Raw genomic sequence first — 6,819 nt, forward strand, 5'->3', positions numbered from 1 at the left:
TTATTAGAGAAAACAAACTATGGATGTGTATTTTGGACAGACTAAAATGATCCATGATGAATCCCTATAAAGCATGCTAAGCTAAATTGCAGGCACAAAATGAATACTGCTGATTGTTTTCTCACCTGAGGTGATAGATTTATATTCACAAACAGCCGGCTTCCTAATCTCTGCTATTAGTATTCAATATAAAGTGACATAGAGTTGTTTAAAGCTTGATGCCTCGTGATGGCTAAAATGGTGAAACCAGCACAGGATCAATATTCTCAGCAGGTGTCCAATACAGATAAAACCTGATGGCTACAGACAGTCATTTTGGAAACTGGAAAGCCAAACCAGTAACTGCAACAGCACAGCAGCTTCCTTCCCTAAACAACTTGCATCTTCAGTGAATGTGTTTCCTATAATTTAATAACAGTAATTTGTATTTTTGATGGAATCGCATAGGTTCAAATTGGTGGTAAAAATGTATGTTTTTCTAAGAATAGCTGCGGTTTGGTGTTACTCTTTAAAAAATATTAACATATTTTACCATACCATTTACCAAAGCCTGTGAGGTCTACATTGTGTGTGGATGAGACAGATGCCATTTCTCTGTCTGTAGTTCTGTCTAGTGTTAGTGACATGGGGGATCCAATCATGTTTACACACTGTTAACACACTGAAATTCCTTCCTACACAATTTCCTGTGTTACTTATACAGTTCAGGGTGATTACTCTGCTACATGGAGGTTTCATTGCAACCTCAGTCACAGTTTTGCTGCACTGACATGGTGTGCAGTAGTTACATAGTCAAACATTTGTTAAAGCCGCCCCTACAGGGTGCCTTCGTGTCTGCATTTGCATGTGTATGGCACTTGCACGGCTATTACTGTAGGCCCTCCATATGAATAGAGCCCACTGCACACTGGAGGTTTACAACTTCCTACGAGAAAGCGCAGTAGCTGGTCATCTGTTTGTGTGGGTCAGCAGGACAAAGGCATGGGCCCAGAGGACAAAGAGGCCCTCAGGTAGACTTCAGAGAGCGAGAACAGCAGCTGGAGCAGCTCTGAGTCTGTAAGGGCCAGAGCAAGACTTCAGAGAGGACAAGTGTTCCCTGTCAGACACCACAGGGAGCCAGAGAGACACACTTCCATCCAAGACCCCCCTCTAAGGTCAATAAAGTCATCACTTCACAGGGAGGCTACCCCCAGTCTGCTAAACCTCAGATAATTTGTCTAATGGCAGGAGCAGCATCATGAGCTGTGGTTCAACTCACAGACTTTAGTGTCTAATGTTTTCTCTTAAGTCCTCCATTGTCTCCCCAACTTTCCTGGAAAGTGGGACTCAAACAAAGGTTCAGCAAGTGTGTGGTGAATCATTAAGCAAAGGTGTGAGACCCTCCCTGCCAGATTGCTTAACTTTGTAGTTTGATTTTCTACCTTCCTGTCTTCCTCTATTCATTTCAGTATGATATGAGTATCAACTTGCAAAGACCCTGTAGATTTTTTTGTTGTTGTATTTTCCAAATCAACATCATCCTTTTCACAGTATCTTGGATGCAGCACTTGCAACTGATCAAGGTGCCTTTGACAAATAACAAAGAATTCTAAATGATAGAATGATGGATTGCAAATCATACACAGCTTTAGTCTTTGCGAGGGGATTTTCACACTGTGCTAAGATTAAATCAAGCATGTTACCTATAGTATTATATGGAAAACTGTCAGCAAGGTTTGGTCATTTGAGTGCTGGATCTTACATGTCACACTACTTTTGAGTTATGTTTCTACTTTATCTACACTCAGAGGTAGTTGGCATTGATGTGTGCTACTGTAGATTAATACAGTAAAATGTTCCCTAACAAGCATAAAGCTTAACTCATGTGCCAGATCTCCTGTCTGCACTGTATGCCTACATGTTTTGTTGCCAGGCCTCTTTTCAGTTAGACCTCTGTGTTGGGTTGACTCTCTCTAACAACAAGGTCAGTGGCATTGCCCAGTAATTGTCCTAACGGCCTGTATACCTGTTGGGTGGAGGCGAGTAATGAGAGTTTTTCATTATGGGTGGGACGGGTGAGTGCGCCTGGCAGATGCTGACAGGCAGCAGATGTGTAAAGTTGGGGGTGATTTGTAAAGGGGTCAACTGCATCACAGAGGAGACGGAGGGCGATGTGGTGTGGGGTAAATTATGCTGATGGACACTGTCAGTCATACTGCACCCCTGTCACAACAAGGTAAAGGTCAGTTCAAATGTTGTTGTTGTCAACTAACGACCAGCAGCAAAGTGTAAAAACTTTCTGCCACATACTGACGGGAGAGAGAAAAAATCAGGAGAAACAGAGAACAAAGCTGAAGTCCTTTTATGTTTCCATGTCATTGTTGTGGAGACATTGTTGTGGAGACTGTGCAAGAGGAAAACAGTGATTTGTGCTGAAACGCTTCTCACTAATGACACACACAATATTCATTAGTTTCCTCAGGCATTCACATGGCTTTGCAGGTATACATGGATTCAGGAATCAATGGAAATCATGAGATAGCTGTGGGTGATGCACCAAAGGATCAGAACATTTGATCTCATTTCTATTCCTTAACCTCGGGCTCACTTTTAACTATGTAACAGCAGAGAGTAATGGTGTGATACACATGAAAATCATGAAGACCATTAAATGCTAATAGTATGCATTCTTCTTTGTGCAAAACAATTTGGTGACAAAACAACATTTTGTCTTCCATGGCACAAGGACTGGCTACTTAGCTATCTTGGCCTAATGCCTTAGCTAGACCTTTGGATTGTTCTGTCTGTAAATTAGGCTACACAGATATTTTGGCCTGTCCTCTTCACACAAAAAATATAACAGCGGCCACAGGGACATTAGTGTAATGGAGAGTGTAGATATAAGAGAAAACAGAGCTGCAGCTGCCTGTTTTCCACAAATCTGAGGCCTGCTAGTGACTCGGTGGTCTCTGGCATCTGCACAGAGCGCACTGTCACTCAACTTGAGCATTGATCAGCCATTGTTCTGAGAAGGTCACATCATAATTCATTAACAATAATTAGTCCCGCGGTGCCACCTGCACTCCTTCTCTCGATTGCCCTGTTAAATTACGAGCAACCATCACGGTTCACGCGTGAAACAATGAAGATGTATCCGCAACGCAAAGGCAAGAGCTATTAGTTACATTATTTAAATGGACCCGTTTAAACCTGGGGAGCTGTCTTTATGAAGGGCAATTAGGCACTAACCATAATTGATAATTCGTGCTAATTACAATTAGGAAATATAAATAGTGGGTATAGGATTAATCATCATTGCGGTTGAGCGAGGAGCAGCCACAGTGCAGGATGGGTAGGTGTGATGGAAAGCAATGGATTGTGCCCCATTCATCTCCATTTAGTGCAGAAACAGATTGTGTTTGTCCCTATATATTTCTCCATTGACTATTATCTCTTTTTTGTTTCTGTGCCCTTGCCAAATGGTTCACTAGGTTATGAAACTGTGAGGCTGCAGAATGAGAGCACAGTGGCACATGTTACTGGGACGACTGGTTTCTTTTCATCCATTCCCAGTCTGAAATGACGACATTAAAGCCTGACAGAAGGGCGCCTTTTACTGCTAAGCAACATTTCCAGCATTTTATATTTAAAATGTACTTTTTTCTTTTCCAGTTCAGATTTGTCCAATCATCAACATGAATTTGGTAGTTTTAGTTTTAATATATATATTAAATTGTCATTTGTAGTCATAGTAGAGAAGGCATTTTGCTGAAAATTTATTTATTTGAGTTAATAGTAGGTATTTTTGATACTGTTGCAATAAGATGCATTCTTAACTGAGGCTGTTTTTATACCGCACATGTCCCAGAAGACCACTTACTGTAGCTCACAATAGTCAGAAATATAATACATCAGATTTATTTATTCAATCAAATATTTATAAATGTGAGATGTTAATGTAGAGGTGTAACAAACCATATTGAAGAGTGAAAAGAGACAGAAATACTCCGAAACGTACAAAGAGCAATTCAAGCTACTAAACATTTTATTGAATAAAATGTTTAGTAGCTGTGTTGTGGCTCTTTGCTATGGTGCAGGTTTTTTTTTGGCTCTTTATGCTGGACTGGTTAGCCACCCCTGTTTTATTCTTTTGTGCCTTTAATTAGACTAATTCATGAGTATGCTGTTTTAGTGTTTTTAGTTTTATTATTATAGTATTTAAGTTTAGAAAAAATGAAATCATCATTTGGGTTAGTTTAATGTTTCTGTGAACACCCCCATGCTTGTAGAGCAACCTGTCACATCTCTGATTAAATCTTGGTCCTTCACCTCCACCTAATTAGATGACGGTTCTCCCTATGTCACCTCAGCTGACCTCGGCCACAGGGATGAAGATCTATGTTCTAATCCAGCACACTCACTTGTTTTTGAGCACACAATCACAAAATAATGTGACACATCAAGATGTGACCAAGTGATTCAGAATACGTCTTGTCTTGTTGGAATGTAACTGTTAAATGTAAACTACATATAATTTATCACCGTGCTAAGAGAGGACGCCGTTTTTAGCTACCCAGGCATGTGAGTATCTGCAATCTAAACAACTGCATTGATAAGTCAATATACACATCAATTGCCTTACAGCGTCTTTGGTCTAAGAAGAGACAACAGTCTGATTTAATTACAAATACAAAGCTGTCTTAGCTGAGCAAACAAACGAATGGAAATGACCAGACAGGCCTCCGCGGTAGGTATGTGGCCATGTAGACACAGATGTGAGCCCATAAGACTTTATTGCTTTATTCACGAGGGATTTGAATTAATCATTGGTGTTAGTTTGTATGATTGTAGAAGAGAGACAAAAAGAGGAATATGTAGTCAAGGTATAGTCAACGATTTTGGTAAATGTGGTGAAACAAAGGGACAGTGAACTATTCATGATAATGAGGAGCAGGTCCTACACAGTAAATGCTATCCTCCAGCTAGCAGACCCAAAATCAACCCTAAGACTCCTTTCCCCTGAGCCCAGAGGTGCATTCATTACCATGTTCTATCTAACATGTACAGTATCTTGCTTCTAATCTTTTTTAATTACTATCATGTAGCTGTTTGGTATGATAAGAAAATGGTATAAAATAGCAGAATATTCTATATTTTGTAATCTAAAATCATGTAATATTCTAAAAAAAAACATTAATTTGAAGGTAAAGTAAGGGACATTCTGTTTTGGTTCTAAAATTAAAGGCTGATGTTGTTGCTTTCTGTCACATATAGTCAAACATGTAGACAAAAATGCTTCCTCTCTTTGCATCTATCACGTCGTGGTCTTCAAATGGGGCCCTGCACCATCCGGCCCCCACTAGCACCAGGCGGGTAATTGCTACAGTGAGAGCTAGATCAGTCAGGCTTCTCTAATCAATAAAGTCTTCATCAGCCATTTCCCCTGATGATTCTCCCTCATTTTTCCCTTAATTGTTCTTTTCATCAAACAAGGTCTGTGCCGTGAGCATGTGTGTGTGTCTTTGTATGTTTGTGTGCTCCCAGGAGCTCATGCTTCAGTCCTCCCTCTCAATGGGCTGAGACTAACAGATTGCTGATGGAAGTTGGGCCGAAAACAGCGGAGGGAACCTTTGCCTCCTATAACTAGACTGTGACCTCCATAGGAGAAGGATTACTGTTGATCCTGGCTCAAGCTTCCCCAGAGCAGCTTCTCTTCTGACACTGAGCACGACCACTGACTCATATACAAACCTTCATATGTTGAGGAGACAGCTCAGCTGTGTTGTACTTTAACTCTGCACAATAAAAAGGAATGTTGTTTTAACCTTAAGCATACGATGAAGATAACTAAGATCCGACATGCTCTTTAGGAACCTTAGATTCATCGTAATCAGCTATGTACATATTTTTACAAATGAACTGCTACATATAGAGAGCATTTTTTAAAGTGTCTGTCCCCCTGGATTATAGAAAAAAAAATGTTCATTCAACTTTCTAAAACGTCATATCAGCCATTTTTATGATCATTTTGAGCCCCTTTTGTTACCCCAAAAAGTGTCTCATATTTTAAGCATCATTTTCTTCATTAGTCAATATGATTTTTAAAAATCATACTAACAACAACACATTGGTCAGTGTTCATAGTTGCCCTCTGCTGCTCTGTAACCTTCATCCTCAAGACTGTTTTGGTCCATGACTGCCAAAGAATTGGAAATGATTGGGACATAATTGTGCTAGTAAAACGGTGTGAGTCCTCTCTTTTCCCCGGGGGAGGAGTGGCTGGCTTTCACAAGGCGTCCGGCCTGGCTGTCTGGCTCTGCAGGCATCACTGCCCAAGTTTCAGCATGCAGCAGTCAAATGGCCAACTCTGGTGCAGAGGAGAGTAAAAGTGTGTGTGTGTGTGTGTGTGTGTGTGTGTGTGTGTGTGTGTGTATATCTGTACTTATAATGACCTATAGAGTCACTGTAGTTCATACAGTTCTAATTAACATAAAATTTAATCCAGAAATGAAAAATTCTGTCAAAAAGCTTTCAAAGAAGGTCAAAGAGTTTACAGATTTTCAGAAGTCAATGCACATTAAGAATTCTTCATTGGATACTCAAAATTACATCTCGTAAAATAACCAATAACTCTGGCAACTGAACTGGAGATCATCTGCTAGGGTGGACTGTGGATCATTAACTGCTCTTAATAAGATATGACTAGCCCTGAAATTAAAAGGAACTGCCATCACTTTAACCTTATTGATTTCACACTTGCAGTACAAAATAGGGAATACAGAATCATGAAAAAGTCACTGCCAAAATACTTTTTTGTTCGCTCTGATCAGCATTATTCCC

This window comes from Etheostoma spectabile, chromosome 17, assembly GCF_008692095.1.
Source record: "Etheostoma spectabile isolate EspeVRDwgs_2016 chromosome 17, UIUC_Espe_1.0, whole genome shotgun sequence".
Lineage (NCBI taxonomy): Eukaryota > Metazoa > Chordata > Actinopteri > Perciformes > Percidae > Etheostoma > Etheostoma spectabile.